Source organism: Nannospalax galili, unplaced genomic scaffold (assembly GCF_000622305.1).
Source record: "Nannospalax galili isolate Female #2095 unplaced genomic scaffold, S.galili_v1.0 scaffold1082, whole genome shotgun sequence".
Lineage (NCBI taxonomy): Eukaryota > Metazoa > Chordata > Mammalia > Rodentia > Spalacidae > Nannospalax > Nannospalax galili.
The window spans coordinates 683,622-700,002 of NW_008348580.1; the positions used below are offsets into that span (position 1 = coordinate 683,622).

The 16,381-nt window shown below is 39.6% G+C and overlaps 1 protein-coding gene across 4 annotated transcripts in view; it reads left to right on the forward strand.

The window, feature by feature from the left end:
* Window positions 1-16,381, forward strand: part of Mllt3 (MLLT3 super elongation complex subunit) — a 357,726-nt gene that overhangs the window by 56,466 nt on the left and 284,879 nt on the right. The gene's annotated exons all lie outside the window — the stretch shown is intronic.

The window sequence follows — 16,381 nt, forward strand, 5'->3', positions numbered from 1 at the left end:
TCTATGCTGAACAGGGATGCAGGGTGAGGCAATTGGAGTACCCCTTCAGTGGGTCTATCTAAAAGACTCCCAAATTGCATAACTCAACCCCTGAGGAACAGATCCTCAAATGACCTTAAGAGTAAAAATAAATAGGTTTATTTGGGCCAACTGAATGGTCTTAAACACCTAAAAGGAAAGTATAACCAAAAATTAAAGTGAACAGTATATTTCTTTAAGAATTCAAGGGATTATGCTTCCCAGATACTAGGCTTAAGTCCATGTCCATATAAAATGTTAGACAGTTATTTCTCATCGATGATTTTGTTTCTAAGCAGAAAGTGCTGCTCAGATTAAGATTTCAAATCTTGGTCTGCAGTACTGTAGTGCCCACCTGTAGCTAAGGGAGACAACCCACTATTGTTCTAAAATGATGGATAAATGTGTTTTCTCCCCTATCTAGATGCCTTTGAGGGGGAAGTGACACTGATTTTAGCCACTCTGACAGCTATCAAAGTTCCTGAAAACAAATCCTGAGTCCATCACTCTCAAGTCCAGCCTTGGCAGACCAAAAAAAAAAAAATAGAGGTATGCTTTTGGCAACACTCATCAGCAAATTCTAATGGACTCTCATATGAACATTTGAAACTTGCCCTTTTTTCTGGTTCTCTGTCTAGAACTTGTAATGCTAACTGCTCTTGCCTTTACTTCTTCACATCTCCAATTCACCAGTCAAGGATATAACCATTTTTAAACAGGAGTGAACCAAGTTTTTAAGCAGTGACCCTATTTAGTGGGTCTAAAAGTCAGTTTTTGTAAAATGAAAATAATAGTTCCTTTAGGGTGTTAGTGAGTAGAACAATGCTGTAAGTGTTTGCTGTTGTCATTGATCTTACAGATGTTTATGGAACTTTTAATTCTTTTTGGTTGGTATGTTCCACTTGTAATCAATTTTCCTTGATTCTAGAAATGGGCAGAAGGCATGTAAACACTCTCACAAAAGGTTAGATTGGAATCCAAGCCCACGGATAGCTTTACTTCAGGAGTTTTTTTGAAGTAGATTAATTTTTTTCCCTTTTCCAGGTAAGAACTTGCTTTTCTATTTTTCTTTTCTGCATCCCAAAGCCGAAGACGTGATTCTTAGTTCTTGGTTGGAATTCACACTCCAACTCCACTCATTCTGTTTAAACTCTCTGAACCTCAATTTCATTTCTGAAGTACAGATAATACTTGTATTTCCTGTCAGGACTATCCAGAGGATTAGATGAAAATACAGACAAATTATTTCTGCAGAGCAAGGGCTCCATCAAATTTAAAAGGGAAAATTAAACAGATGATAGTTCCTTTCAGGTAAAGGAATTTATTTGTTTTACTTTCTGTTGGGATCTCTTTGTTAGATTCTTTTCATTCTGTACTTGGTGTATCGTCATGTGAAACTATGTAGGTTCTGTGTGTGTGTGTGTGTGTGAGCCTCAGGACACACCAGTTTGAAGTGTGGATCTTGCTTAGTTTGGGTTGGGGTGGTGGTGGTGGTGGTGGTGGTGGTGTGTGTGTGTGTGTCTCAGGACACACTAGTTTGAAGTGTGGATCTTGCTTAGTTTGGGTTAGAGGGTGGTGGTGGTGATTCAGGATGTACCAGAAATGTTTTGTAGCACTATCATGGTAAATATCTGTATTTCCTTTTTTTTTTTTTTTTCTTTTGGCTCGTTTGAGACAGGGTCTCATGTAGCCCGTTCAGACTAACCTCAAAATGCCTTTGTAATCAAAGATGACCTTGAACTCCTGATCCTCCTGCTTTAATCTCCCAACTGCTAAGATTACAGGCCTGCAACCAACATACCTGGTGTATTTGGTGCTGTGGCTCAAACCCAGGAATTTGTCCATGCCAGGCAAACACTCTACCATCTGAGTTACATCTCCAGCCTGCATGTATTTTCTAAACATAAAATGATATATTTTTGTTGGAATGCTCACAGAGCAAAATAAAATTTTCTTGAATTCCACCACCAAGAAGTCATTTAATATTTACACTTTGTTACATATTTTCCCTCACTCATTATCATGGAAATGAAAGTATTTCAGAAAAGTAGATATTGTAGTAACCCCCATTGCTTCCATTTGAAGCTTCACTAATTGCTAACTTATAGTCCCATGTCATCAATGCCTTCAAACCTCAATTCTGTCCTCTTTCCAACTAAATTAATTTGGAAGTAATTCCTAGAATCTTACCATTTAATCCAGAAAGTACCTCAGTGCCATATACTTTTAAAATGTTATTTATTACAGTTTCAATCACATACCTCCTCTGTTACTTAAGGATATATTTAAGTGTTTGTTGCTCATTACTATATCTAACTCTTCTTAGCTAAAGTTTCTTACTTTGGAAATGTCAGTCATAGAATCAGGACTGCAAGTCAACATCTTGTTTCTGAAATACCTCTTGGTGGGGAATGGAAGGATTTTTTTTGGGCGGGGGTTTGGGAATTGGGTGGTGAGTGATGTTTGTGAACTCTGTCCCTCCACTGCCAACAGGATAAAGAGCTGTTTTCCAGACTAGAAGTCATGTTTTGGTCTGTGTAGTCTTCTTGATTCTTAGCTGAATTCTTGGTTAACATATATGCCAGTTTGTTCATTAAAAGATACTGTGCTGGATAGCTTTAGTGTTAACTTGACACACCTGGGTTGAGGGAGCTTCAGTTGGGGAATTGCTTCCATAGGACTTGCCTGTGGTCTGGTCTGTGGGGTATCTTCTTGATTGATGAGTGATGTGGGAGGGCCCAGCCCACTGTGAGTGGTGCCACCCCTGGGCAGGTGGGCCTGTGTTGCATAAGAAAGCAGGCTGAGCAGGGGCCAGGGAGCAAGCCAGTAAGCAGCGTTCCTCCATGGCCTGTGCTCCAGCTCCTATCTCCAGGTTTTTGCCCCGAGTTCCTATCTTGGGCTCCCTGATGAACCTGGGAGATGTAAGACAAATAATAAACCCTTTCCTCCCCAAGTTGGTAGTGGTTAGAGTGTTTTGTCACAGCAATGGAAAAACGAGCTAGAACAGATACGTTTTCACTACGTGCGGTGCATACCTTTAAGCATAACACTTGGGAGGCAAAAGTTACATAGTGAAATCCTAGCTCAAAAAAGAAAAGTTTTCTGGACACAACAGGGCAATTACACATACGAACTCAGTGTTTGTGACAGCATGAAGAAGACCTGTGCCAACTCAAGCCAGACAAAATCCTAGCATGGAGGGGAGAGGTAGGCATGAAACCATACCCTAGCTGAGGTGCTGTTGGCAATTGATAGCTACTGGGAGTTGGAAAGTCAGGTTTTTTTTTAAGCGTGTGAGCTTGGGTGGGCTGGCAACACTCCGGGGGATGGACTCAAACCCAAGAGTATTTGAAGAACACAAATTAGACTTGATGGGCTTAAGAAACAATAAAAAAGGACATGAAGTTTTGGGGGGGGCTAGGAAGATGGGGATACATCTGAGATGAGATAAGGGGGTTAAACATGATCAAATGACATTTATGAAATTCTCAAGGAATTAAAAGAAATATTACCTAAAAAATGTTACTATTGGAAACAGAGTGTCTTGGTCCTTGGGTTCATTCTGTAAATCTAGGTAATGATGATAATATAGGCAAGGCTATTTTATTGATCACATTGAGTCAAATCTTGAAGTTATACTTTCTTGGGTCCTGGCAAAGATAAGGCAGACTAGTAAAGATGAACTGATTTAATTCTAAGTTCAATGATGAAGTCTGAAGATTTACTAAAATGGAGTTTGAACTAGAATACTTTTCTATGTCATTTTATGTTTAGATCTGTTATTGCATGGTGTGACTGTCAGTTGGTAACCTTGAGATTGCAACTAGGACAGCCTAGTTGCAAAAAAACTTCAAAAAAATACCTTCAAAAAAGTTTAAAAAGGGCTGGGCATGGTGGCGCACACCTTTAATCCCAGCACTTGGGAGGCAGAGGCAAGTGGATCTCTGTGAGTTCGAGGCTAGCCTGGTCTACATAGTGAGTTCTAGGACAGCTGGGGCTACAGGGAGACCCTGTCTCAAAAAGACAAAAAAAAAAGTTTAAAAAGATGAAGAATTTGTATTTCTGAGTTGAGTTATATGTTGATCGGTTCGCTGACTTCTGTCAGAAAGTCTACCAAGTTTGTAGTCCCTTCAACTCCTTTTAGTTTAATTTGCATGCTTGGAGAGAAGACCAACAGTGTCTTACTGTCTAACTGTTAAAAATTTCTTTAGCCTTTGCATGATAATATTTTCTCTTCTTTTGGTCATATCTTAAAATTACTGCTCTTTTTCCCCCCCTAAAATAAGTTTACACATTTTCTAACATAGTTTGAACTAGCAGTTGCTGGGATATACCTTGAAGATAGTTCTCAGGACTGCCTTTGATCAGGGACATAGCAGACTACTAGAGTCCTGAGTGAATCTCTCTCTCTCTCTGGTCATTTTTTTGGGTGTTCTTTTCCTAACAAGATGGATGTGTTGCTGCACCTTAGTATTCATGTGTTGACCAGTTATTGGTCATGTAATTTAATCTATCACCTGGAGCCATGTAATCAGATGCTGTGTAGTCCTTCCCTCCTTCAGATCTTAGATGGGCCTATGCCCATTTGACACATATAATGGGCTTCTGACACATATAATGACGCCCATTATTTTTTCTTGCATCCAGAGCTGCCATGAGGAATCTTAGAGATACTTGCTCCTCTGTCATATACAGTATTACAGTCTTGATATTTATAATATCAAAATGTATATGACCATAGGTATCATAGTTGAAGACTTTGTTTCTAGTGAACCTGGGAAAATTTTACAACTCCTGGTGTGAGTGCCAGGCAGACTGGACTGTGGTTTTTACTTGAAGTACTATATTATGTGTAAAGGTACCTCATAGCTTGTATTGGATTTTGAGTGTCAGAATGGTATTTATAGCAGGAAGCCTATAAAATGAACTATTGGGTTATTTAATCTAGGGGAACACTGAAAGCTTTCCTTCTTGTTTTTTTTTTTTTTTTTTTTTTTTTGTGGTATTTGTGCCCTACTGAGGGCACAGTTGCATGGCATCTTACAGTGTCCTCCTCATCTTTCCCAGCTCTTGAGCCCAATTATTTCTCAGTGTGGTGGCTCCTGAGCTTGATCATTGTGCAGACTGACCAATGGCAAACTATGAAGATAATTTTTCCAATTGAAAATGAGTGTGGAAAACAAGCTCTTCTTATGTTCTTCCATTTGAGGGGCGAAAACTCAGAACCAGGAAAAAATACATGATTGGGCAGTAAATAGAGGCCCTACCTAATTTATGTGGAATTAAGTACTGTGTTTATTCACTCTACGTGTTGGTACTACAGTGATAACATTTCTGAAGATTGCCAGATAATTTTAATTCTCTAACTTTTCGTAGGTAAATGGTGGGTATGTAAACTGAATTTTGTGTAGAAAGTTGTCATATTAAATGTCACATGTCCTGTGCAGTATTTTCTTCCCGTTGTCTATTTGAGGAATAGATGGCTCAAGGAATTAGTGATAGGAATTAGAAGTTTTCATGTTGGTTCAGATTTGACCTTGGTCAGTGATGCTTGAAATACTATTTAATAGGCGTTTAAGAGAGTTCACTTTTTGATCTACTTTCAGTGGATAAATGGCCATAGTTTTTTAATGTGGCAGTTATGGAACTAATTGGCAGACTTTAATGAGTTAAGAACTTTGCTTCCTCTTTGCCCTCAGAAACTAGTTGGTTGTTGTTGAAATCAGAATCTCAGAGATGGGTGACATTGTTTTGGAGGACCTGAGACTAGCTAACTTTTGCAACTCTTACTGTATTGGGAGAAGTATGTATTTTGCGTGGCAAGCTGGAGAAAGAGCTGCTTTTTTTCCCTTTCAGTTTGTAATTTTCTCAAATTTAGGACTTGCTCACCTGTTCCTAGGCATACTCAAACACTGTAGTGATTTATTGTCCAAGATTTCTCCCTCTTTTTCTCTGTGATAGAATAAAAGTGTGAGGCTGATTTATTTGCTGTCTCCTTGTTCTTCCTTCCTGGAAAGAATTTCGGTGCATAAAGCTTTTTATGACACCCTACTTCTGATTGATAACAAGAGACTTTTGCTCAAGTGAAGTTAGTAGTGTTTAACATTTTACACTCAGTAACTGCCAGATTTGATTACTCTGTATAGAGTTTCCAGGGAAGGGTGTGCGCTCAGAGCTGATACATTACCTGCTAATTTGTTTGCTGAAAGATGGTCCCATATATTTGGAATGATGACAGATCAGAATATTTGGCTAAATGCATCTCAGTCAGTGTCTCATTTTTCAAAACATGAAATTCCATCATGCTGCTGTAAAAATGCTGTGGTATACATTTTGCTGGCTAATCTATTCCAGTGCATATGTTTGTTCATTAATTCATTCGTTCGTTCGTTCATTCATCCATCCATCCATCCATCCATCCATCCATCCATCCATCCATCCATTCATTCATTTAAAACTGCTTTGTTATATCCCAGCTTGGGTAATAAGAACTTCAGGGTGATTCTTTTTCTGCTCTTGATGGGTTCCTTTTTGTCATTCCTGTAGCTGACATTTTTTGGTTTTCATGTGGAGGTATTGTGTGCCAACATCTTTACCACATAAAGAAGGTCAAGAACAGAAATCTATAGGCCTGACAATCTTTTGTTCTCTCTGTAGCCAAGAAATTAGAGGAGGCCTTCACTGTGAGAAAAAGGAGGGAAAGGGACAAAGCAAAAACAAAACCTAGCAAAACCCCAAATCACTTGGCTGGGCACAAAGGCACAAACTCCAGGAAGAAGGAATGCCTACTTGCACTCACATACACATGCCTCCCCCAGCCCCCAATTTTAAAAAAAGCCAGGTGGTGTGGCACACATCTTTAATCCCAGCACTTAGGAGGCAGAGGCAGGTGAATCTTGGTGAGTTCAAGGCCATCCTGGTCTACATAGCAAGTCCCACCAGCCAACCAAGGCAATGTAATGAGACCCTTTCTCAAAAAAAAAAAAAAAAAAATATCATTTGGGTTCCATATACGGTTCCTCTTAGCACCTAAAGATTTTTATTTCTGATGTCCCTGTAGACCTTTGTTGAAAACCTAAAGAATTCAGAAATGTATTTAGGTTGCTTTATCTGGAAAGCCTGCCAACTAAAAGAAAAGAAAAGGAAAAGTCTGTCTTCATTATTATTTGCCAAATATATAATTCCAGCCCTTCTTCAGTAGGGATCTTGGCTTATGGACAATTAGATAATGAGTGACTAAAAGGTGTTCTCCATTATAGTTTGCCAGGGCATAGCAAGTGATCTGTGAAAAAAGTATAAGGATGTTAGAAATTATCAGGTTGGATTCCAGGCAAACCCATTACTACTATTCCTTAGTGATATGCAACTGGTTTCCCCAGGACTGCACTTTTGTAATCTGTATGTTTTAAAGGGATTTAAGCTAGAAGGTGATCACAGCTGAAGGGATAAAATTTCTTTCTTAAGATCCGCCTGGTTTGCTCCCGGAAGTTTTCCCCAGTCTGTGCTGGCTCTGAGCAGTGACTGGGCTGCTCAGCTTTGGCTTCTGGGATACCTGCTCCATGCTAACTGGGCTCTGAGCTGCGACTGGGTAGGTGTGGAATGCTGGAAGGTCCTGGTTCAGGCACAGTGTAAGTTCAGTAAGCACAGAACACTTCGGTGACTCAATCCTTTTGCAATCCTGTGCTTCTTATTAGTTGTGACTTTAAACCATTTCTTCAGAGAAGAACCTACCATATTACCTGTTCCATCACATAAAGCTTTAGGGAAGCACTTACTCTTTTTTTTTTTTTTAACATTTTTTTGTTTGTTTTATGTGTATGAGTGTATTGCCTGCATGTATGTGAATGCACTCATGTTGTGCAATGCCATGGAGGTCAGAAGAGGGCTTCAGATTCCCCTGGAACTGGATTTGAGGATGATTTGTAGCCACCATGTGGGTGCTGGAAATCAAACCCGGGTGCTCTGCAAGAGAAATCATTGCTCTTAACCGCCGAGCCATCTCTCCAGCCCCAAAATTATTCTTTTTTTTTTTTTTTCTTTTGAGACATGGTCTCCCTGTATCCCCAGCTGTCCTGGAACTCACTATGTAAACCAGGCTGGCCTTGAACTCACAGAGATCTGCCTTGCCTCTGCCTCCACCTCCCAAATGCTGGGATTAAAGGCCAAACTTATTCTTTTTTAAAAAAATGTATATTTTAAAATTTTATGTGCATGAGCCTGCATGTGTGTAAGTGCACCCCGTGTCATGCAGTGCCCTCAAAGGTCAGAAGAGGGTGTTGGATGCCCTGGAACTGGAGTTATGGATGGTTGTTAGCCACCACGTGGGTGCTGGGAATTGAACCGGGGTCCTCTACAAGAGCCGTCATTGCTCTTAACCACTGAACCATGTGTTCAGCCCCCTGAGGCCACTATTCTTAAGAATATTGTCTTAAACCAGGTGTAGTGGCTCATGCCTTTAATCGAAGCACTCAGAAGGCAGAGGCAGGTGGAAGTCTGTGAAATCTAGGCCCCACATAGTGAGGTCCAGGCCAGCTGGAAGACCCTGTCTCAAAACAAAACACACAAAGAAAAAAGAATATTGTCTTAAAAAATCTGAATGAAAACTTTTCTTTTCCCAATCAACCACTAAGATACTCTCAATATATAACAGTAGTATATAGTAAAGGAGGGATCCTTTGAGCCAGGTGTGGTGACTCATGCCTTTAATCCCAGCACTTGGGAGGCAGAGGAAGTGGATCTCTGAGATGGATGCCAGCCTGGTCTTCATAGGCAGCTCCAGAGCAGCTGAGGCCACGAGGAGACCCCGTGTCAAAAAAAAAGTAACAATTTATTTATATATGTGCATATATATATATATATATATATATGTATATGTGAGAGAGAGAATGAGAATGACTACTTTGATCATTAAAAAAAGTTTAATTCTAGGCTGGTGAAATGGTCCAGAGGGCAAAAGCACTTGCCTGACATCCTGAGTTTGATCCCTAGAGGGACCCATGGGAGAGGAGAGAATGATGGCATGCTTTCATGCACACACATGCTAAATACAAAATTTAAAAGGATGTTTTAGCTTTCCTTCTTTACACATCACTAGCGTTTACAGTTTCTTTGTTGTGCTTCTGCAGCACTTCTGTTTATCCAAAATTTCTGAGGAATAGATCATCTTTGCCAGTCCTAAGAGATTCCTTTGAAAGATTGTATATTTTTGAAATATTTTCTAAAATCCTTTTAGTTTTACAAAGAAAAATTTATACCCCATTGCATATTACTTGAGAGATAGGCTAGTCTTTTGATTTTGAAAGTGCAAATTACCTAAGAACTTTTTACATGTGTGTGGCATTAGTGGGTTAGTTATTTGGGAAAGCAGGGATGGCTAAATTCATCCACATTTTAAACAATTTACTTTCTATTGCCAGGCCATATTTTTGTTGTTTTTTTTTTTGGTTGTTGTTCTTTTGAGACAGGGTCTCTCTGTAGTCCCAGCTGACCTGAACTGACTGTGTAACGTGTAACGCAGGCTGGTCTTGAACTGACAGAGATCCACCTGCCTCTGCCTCACAAGTGCTAGGACTAAAGGCATGTGCCACCACACCTGGCCTGTGACAGGAAATATTTCACATATTAAGAAACTACCGCCCCCCCCAAGCTGTAGAGCCTTTTAGTATGAGAACACATATCTTCTTACAAACTTTACTCCTTGCTACATTGTAAATATCGACATGCATGGCTTTGTATATCTATCTTCTCAGCAGTAAATTTCATTAAGTAAAATAAGAAAAATATTCCACATAAAATATTCATAGACTATTGAAATTCTTGTGTCCGAGGTTGTGCTTAGAATTCTCTCATCTGCCAACTGAGATTGTCTGCACTGCTTGTCTCTAACCCACCCCCAACACAAAAACAAACCCAAACCAAAATTTCACATTCTTCAAAAAAGATCAGAGAAAGATAATTATAGTGATATGCAGCAAGCAGGACAGTCGTAGTTGTTGGTCTGTGCTGAAGCCTACAGAAGGTTCTTATTTCATAAGCAGAGATAATTTGTTTTTCTGTGTCCCATATGGTTTTGCAACTGCAGAGATCAAACAGATTTGTGAATGTAAACTAAAGTTTTATACTTAAAAATTCAGTCATGTGGAGATTTTCATAAAGTACTTGGATCACTGATGCCAACTAGGTCTCTTGGCGTCAAGGATCCTTTGTCAGTTTTGTAAGCAACTATGGGTGGTGGTTTTTATTTGCCTTGGACTTTAAAGACAACTTTGGAAGGGAAACTTGGAACACAAATTGTCAACTAGAATGCAGTGATTTTTTTTTCCTTTTTTTTTTTCTTTTTTACAAAGATGTTGATTAAAACCAGCTATCATTAGCATACAAGAATGAGTCTGCCCAGGTGGTCTCTGGAAAAGACTGGAATTTTCTCGTAGAAAAGTTTTAATTACACTGATTTATTTTTGAGATTAATTATTTTAGGGATAGTTTTCAGAATTAAGAATGAGTTTTTTGATTGCTGTTTTTATGAGGAAAAAGAATATTAAGTGTGCCAGCAATTTCCTTCTTAAATGTATTTTGTATTTCTCTTGTAGTGTGAATTTTCTTAATTCTACCTCTCTCCTTACATAAACTGAATGCATGGCTTCTGTGCCCCCATTTTTCAGTAATAATTTTCTTTTGTTTTGTTTTTCCCCTCCTCCTCTCCCCCTTTTTGAGACAGGTTTCATGTAACCCAGGCTGACATCAAACTTGCTATGTAGCTGATGCTGAACTTCTGATCCTCTTGCGTCTATGAGGAATGATGGAATTATAGGTATGTGCCACCATGCCTGGCTTTCAGTTATAAAATTTGACAAATCAAACAAATTATTTAAAGTGTTTCTGTTTCCAGATGAAAAATTTGGTAGCTGTGACAACATGTCTTACAGGAGCAAATGATGGAAGGGCATCCAGTCCATCATTATCAGGAAGGCATGGCAGCAGGAGCCCATCACATTAGAGGAGATGAATGTTCATGTTCTACTTGCTTTCTCCCTTTGTATTCATCTGACACCCTAGCCCATAAGTTGGTGCCTTCCACATACAAGGTGGGACTTCCCCGCTTAGTTAAACCTTTCTGGAAACTCCCTCATACACATACCCAAAGGTGAGTCTAAGTCCCTGTCAAGTGGATCCTCAAGATTAACCATCACAAGATCAAAGGCGTTGACTACTCCTTCCTGAGAGCATGCAGCACTCTCATCTCACAGTCCTTACAAACTCAGATAGAATACTATTCACTGAGGAAAGTCTTTAGGACTTTCCAGTTCCAGCTCCTTGCACTAATAAGTTTTCTGGGATCACCTTGTATATATTTCCTTTGTGCAGCAGCCATCACATTTGTGGTAATTAGTTTTAGTTTACCTGGTTCCTCTTCTGTTTATCTGCCTTCAAAATGTAGGAACTGCTTGTCTTTTTTTTTCTTTTCCAAGTTCTTGGCTTACAGTGGGTGCTCAGTAAATATGTATTGAATAAATGAAAGCATCGTTGGTATAAATCATGCATACTGAGTATGTATAAATATAACTTCTTTCCTTTGATAATTTTCATATGGAAAGTCTTCCAAAATAGCAGTTGTGTCCCCCTCCTCCAATGACTACATACCTTCTCCTCACTGTATTCTGAAGATCTGGTGCCTGGATATCCAGATGTTATTCCTGAATTTTTTTCCTCACTTCAGCTTGTACATGATAGTTATTGTTTTGCTATCTCCCAGGCCTATAAATTCTTCAACACACAGCAGGGATAAATAGATAATAATGAATTTCTCCCTAAACCTTGCGGTATGTTTCATCTTGTTGATTTAGAAAGCAAGACTTGAGTTGAGACCGCTTGAAGAATACAGAATCCCAGAGTTAGCTCTTAAGAATCTTATTATCCAACTCTCACTCATTTTATAGCTGATGAACCTGAGGGCACAGGGAGTTACTTTGCTTTGTCTGACATAAAAACTAGTTGGGTTAATAGACCCAGTTACTGTCCTTGGTATTCTTTTTGTTATAAAAATTTAAAAAATATTTATTTTTTAAAATATTTATTTATTTGTCTTTTTTGAGACAGGGTCTCCCTGTAGCTCCAGCTGACCCAGAACTCGCTATGTAGACCAGGCTGGCCTTGAACTCAGAGAGATCTGCCTGCCTCTGCCTCCCAAGTGCTGGAATTAAAGGTGTGTGCACCTGTGCCTGGCTAAAAAAATATTTTATTTTTTATGTGGTTGAGTGTAATGTCTGCATGTATGTAAGTGCACCCATCTCATGTAATTACTGTGGAGGTCTGAAGAGGGTGTTGGATCCCTTGAAACTGGCATTAGGGAAGGTTGTTAGCTGCCATGTGGGTGCTGGGATTCAAACCTGGGTCTTCTGCAAGAGCAGTCAATGCTCTTAACTGCTGAGCCATCTCTCCAGCCCATAAGCTATAAATGTTTGTATTTGGCAAAAAGTCAGTTTTTCTGTTTACCCAAACTTTGTTGTACATATTAAATATTCATACATGACTGTCACATATATGCATTTTATACTTCCCAGACAGTGACAATGATACTCAACACTGATAGCATGAAGTATCTATCTTATGTAACAAGTGAATGTTGTACTTAGATTGAAGGATGCAGTGTGATGTCTTTCAGAAGGACACAGTGAGTTGGTCAAAGGCTCCACGATAGTAAGGTCTGCCATCATGCCAATTTGCTTACCCCTATAAAAGACATTGAGCTTTGGAACATATGCTCATCCAATAAACTCAGCAATGTATTTGGGGTGGGAGGTTTGGGTAAATCCAGGTGCACTGTCCCCTCACCAAAGATAGCAAAGGGGTGTTTTAACTTATTAGAGTGCTTTCCTTACCTATGCTCCAAGTGGAAACCTTTTCTTAGGTACCTTTTCATAAAAACATCTTGGAATTAGCCTGAACTTCGTTGATTTTATATTGTCTTTTAGTAACAGACATTAAATATGACCCATCTTGTCAATGAAGTATTTTTCTAAAGAAGTATCCTTTACTCTCTTGATTTTTTTTTTAAAGGAACACAAATATCCAACAATATATGTATTAGCCAGGTGTGGTGATGCACACCTTTAATCCCAGCACTTAGGAGACAGAGGCTGGTGGATCTGTGTGAGTTCAAGGCCAGCCTGGTCTACATAGCAAGTTCCAGGACAGCTGGGGATACTGGGAGACCCTGTCTCAAAAAGACCAAAAAAAAAGAAAAAACCAAAACAATCCCCCACCCCCAAAACCCCATGTATTAATATCAGTATTAAGAAATGGTATCATAAAGTTATAAGAACTGTGCATTTGTACTTTTTTTTTTCTTTTGAGACAGGGTCTTACTGTGTAGCCTTCAGTGGCCTGGAACTTGCTATGTAGAACAGGCTGTCCTTGAACTCACAGAGATCTGCCTTCCCCAATTGGCATAAAATGTGTGTGCCACCAGGCCCAGACCTCATAAAATTATTTATAGTAAATACAATAAACTACCCTAGGAAGAATTCAGCTCTAGGGGCCCTATCATGCCCTCCTGGCCTCTTCGTCTGCTACCCACCCTTTGGCTGTAGGGTGGATGAAAATGGGGTTGAACCACCCTTGCCTTCAACCTTTTGGTGGGAAAGATTGCTAACAAGGAGAGTGATATTCACTTTCTCCAAGTCAGCTAACTGGGGACCCCTCAGCAGAGAGTGCAAACTGAGAAAGATGTTCTTTCACTTGTTTCCAGGTTTCAAATCCAAAGCAGTTTACAGTCATGATTCCAGCCATGTGGAGATAGAGCCTGCCAACAAAAATTTCTCAGAGTTGGTAAAGTGAGTGTTATTTGGACTTACCAAGTGATATTCCAGGGATGTCTTTCAGGAAGTTGTAAAACTACACTATACTCAAAAATTCCTTGGGAATTTGTTTAAAAAGAAAGCAGTTTTTGGTATCTACCCCTGGCTGAGCCAGACTCTCTGGAGATCCAGGATACTGTATTACTTACAAACATCCTGGTGATCCTAGCATATCTTGTGCTTGGGTGCTGTGGCATGGTAACAGCCTGCTCTTAGGATGTGACACTTGTTTATATTTAGGTGCAAGTGAGGTTTAGACTTACTGCAACAAAAAGTCATATTACTTTTGGAGATGAAAGGGTCCTTCCTCAAGGGTAGGTATAGGATCATATTTACTACACCAGTTCATTTGTTTAAAAAACTTTCTTTCTTGGGCACTATACATATGGCTGATAGGTTCTCTGCAAGAGGACCCAAGTTAAGTTCCCAGTACCCACATGATGGCTCACAGGCATTTGTAATTTTAGTTCCAGGGGATCCCATGCCCTCTTCTCTTCTAGCTTCTGTGGGTGCCTGCACTCAGATGCAATCCCTTTCCCAACCACATACATAAATAATTAAAAATAAATCATATTAAAACCTTTTTCCCCAAAGGTCTGATTATTTTGAGATGGCTGAGAACATTGTTATAGTCACTGAAATGGAACGTTGGTGGTCATATTCGTGCCTGCTCACCCTTTCTAGGCCGTGCCTGCTCACCCTTTCTAGGGCTGCTACTGTGAGCCTCTCTTTGGTGGCTTTCCGTAACTGAATGTCTGGAGGGGAGCAAGCAGCTATGTCCATATCAATCTCTTTATTTTAAAAAGTGGAGGGGGGGGCTGGAGAGATTGCTCAGCGGTTAAGAGCACTGACTGCTCTTGCAGAGGACCCGGGTTCGATTCCCAGCACCCACATGGCAGCTATGAACCATCCTTAACCCCTGTTCCAGGGGAATCTGACACCCTTTTCTGACCTCTGCGGCATTGCATGGCATGGGTTCACTCACATACATGCAGGCAGTACGCTCATACACACAAAATAAAAATAATAAAATATTAAAAAATAAAAAGTGTGACCCATCCAGTTTCTGGTGTTCTCCTTGGTCACCAATACAAGCAATTCCTTTTTCCAATTATTTCCTATGCATTGTCTCTTGAGTCTAGATAAGGAATGGAAAGAAGCCTGGGGAAACAAAGAATGACTCTGGAATGCTCTCTTCTCCCTTTGTGTTTCTTGTTACAGGTCCATCCTTCCCTCCCCTTCTTTCCCTCCCTCCCTTTCTTCCTGCCTATCTTTGAACTACAAAGGCTGAAGAGTCAGAAAAGCTGAGGGTGTGATTACTTGCTAGTTAAAATACTCTTGCACACATGTCTTTTTGTTAATATCATTTGATTTTTCTGAGCGTTTCAAATGAACTCTCCTGTACTTTCGATAGATTTTTTTTCCCCTCTAGGCAGGGACAGATGTGATACCCAGATATTCTTGTTGGTTCTTTCCAACTAATACTATCTTGACATCTGTGAGGTGAAGGATCTCTTTATAAATGTGTGCAGTTGAGCATACAGAATGAAAATCTGGAGCAGGGTGTAATCACAGTAGCTGCAGTAACTGTAGTAGTGCTGTTGCTGCTGTAGAAACACCACATGTTAAGCAGTTCTTTAAGGGTTTTAAGAGAATCAGCTTATCCCATTTTTGTCAAATCTCAGTTAGCCACTGTGGATTATAATGCTGACTTTATAGATGGGAGGAAATTGGACCACAGATGATATAAGTTGCTTAAATTGGGAAAATGCAGGACTGGATTTTGAATTTGGAACCCTTGAGATCTAGTTTATACACTTCACCCAATTGTGTTATTTTGTTCTTTTACCATATTGGCAGGTAGCAGAACCTGACTCCAAGCTGGTCCTCATGGGCAAATAGTGACATGTGGGGACAGTATAACCTGGTGACCTATAGCTTGTTCATAGAGGGAGAAAAGTGGAATTGGAGGGTGTGGATGGGAATTGTCTTGGTGGTGTAAAACAGAACTAGGAGTTGGGAATGTGTATTGCTAGGGCAGTAGAGGAAATGATGTTCCCTATGATTCCAATTGCATTACAAACTTAGGAGCTATTTGCATATAAGGGCTGGAAAAGTAAGTAGAAGCCTTCTTCAAGGAGATAGTCAGTGGAGGCTGACAAACTGTTTTACCTGTGTAGCCTTCAAATCTTGTGGTGCTAGAGATGTCCCTCTTAGGTTTAGGCTATATGTTTCAAGATATAATTTTGAAAACAAAGAGGAGGACAGGAAATTAAGGAAGTGTTGTGGGGTATCTGGAGAGAGTTTGGCAGTGGATATAATTAAAATACATTGTACCCATGCATGAAATTTTCAAAGAACAAATAAAAATATAAAAATGAAAAAATTGAGCATATTGTAAAAGTTTCCATTTAAAAATAGATATTGCTAAACATACACTTAAGTATAACTGATAACAATTTAGCGTTTTTACATCAGCCACCATTTGGTTAAAAAGGCCAGCTCTT